This window comes from Ovis canadensis, chromosome 5, assembly GCF_042477335.2.
Source record: "Ovis canadensis isolate MfBH-ARS-UI-01 breed Bighorn chromosome 5, ARS-UI_OviCan_v2, whole genome shotgun sequence".
Lineage (NCBI taxonomy): Eukaryota > Metazoa > Chordata > Mammalia > Artiodactyla > Bovidae > Ovis > Ovis canadensis.
The window spans coordinates 35,983,099-35,984,708 of NC_091249.1; positions in this window are offsets into that span (position 1 = coordinate 35,983,099).

The window sequence follows — 1,610 nt, forward strand, 5'->3', positions numbered from 1 at the left end:
TAGGCCTATTTTTAAAAAGGTATATACACTTCAAGAGTATAGCATTATACTTCAACATCTGTATAAACTACAAAATGAGCACCATCACAAATTTAGTTACCATTCATCACCATAAGTTGGCCCCCTTTCCCTCTGGTAACCACTAATTTAATCTCTGTATCTAGGAGTTCATTTTTGTTTTACTTTTTAAGATTCCACATACTAGTGAAATCATAAGTGTTTCGTCTTTCTCCAACTTACTTAACATAATACCTTCAAGGAATGTCCATCCATGTTGTTGCAACAGGATTTCATTCTTTTGCATATGTAAGTCACATCTTTATCCATTCACCCACTGATACACACATATGCTTTTTCAATATCTTGACTATTATAAATAATGGTACAATAAACACAGGGGTGCATGTATCTTTTCAAATTAGTGTTTCCATGTTCTTCAGATAAATACCCAGAAATGTAATAGTTGGGTCATACAGTTGTACTGTTTTGAGAATCCTCCATACTGTTTTCCGTAGTGGCTGCACCAAGTTACGTTCCCACTAAGAGTGCACAAGAGCTGCCTTTGCCAACACTTGCTATTTCTTACCTTTTTGTTAACAGCTATTCTAACAGGTGTGAGATGATAGTTCACTGTGGTTTTGATTTGCATTACCCTGATGATTAGTGATATGGGATATCTTTTCAGAAATTCCCTCGTGGTCCAGTGGTTAGGAGTCCATACTTTCACTGCTGAGAGCCTAGGCTCAATCCTGGTTGAGGAATTAAGATCCCTCAAACCACATAGCTCGGCAAAAACAACAACAACAACAACAAAAAACCCCCAAAACCATCTTTTCATGTACCTGTTGTCCGTCTGAATGTCTTCTTTGGAGAAAAACATCCATTCAGATTCACTGCCCATTTTTAAATTACTTTTCTTTGCTATTCAGTTGTATGAGTTCTTTATATTATAACCTCTTACCAATATATTATTTGTAAACATTTTCCTCATTCTGGAAGTTGCCTTTTTATTTAGTTGGTTTCCTCTGTGGTGTAATATAAACTTGTAAATCTTTATGCTTTCACTTCTCTTAGGTAAGTATCTAGGAGTGAGAGGTTTCACTTATAAAGGAAGTGAACATTTAACTTTGTAAGAAATAGCTGAATATTTTTCCAAAGTTGTTCTGCCACTTTATATTTCTCCCAGTAATGAAGATTTCAGTTCTTTCACATCTTTGCAAAGACTTGATATGTTCAGTCATTCTAATTTTAGCTCTTCTAAATATGTAGAAGTATCTCATTGATTTTAATTTGTAATGACAAATGATGTTGAGATCTTTTTATGTGCTTTCCATTTATATATTTTCTGATGAAGTATCTACTTAAATATTTATTTAAAAATTTTTTATTATCTTATGATTAAAAGTTCTTTATATTTTCTGGATAAAAGTTTATTATTAGTTTATGATTTATAAATATTTTCTCCCAGTCTGTGGCTTTTTCTCTCATTCTTTTAACAGCTATCTTTTACAAAGTAAAGTTTTTTTTGAATTTTGACAAAATCCCATTCATTTTGCTTTTATGTATGTGCTTTCGGTGTCATAGCTCAGAAATCTTGGCCTAAAGAAAGT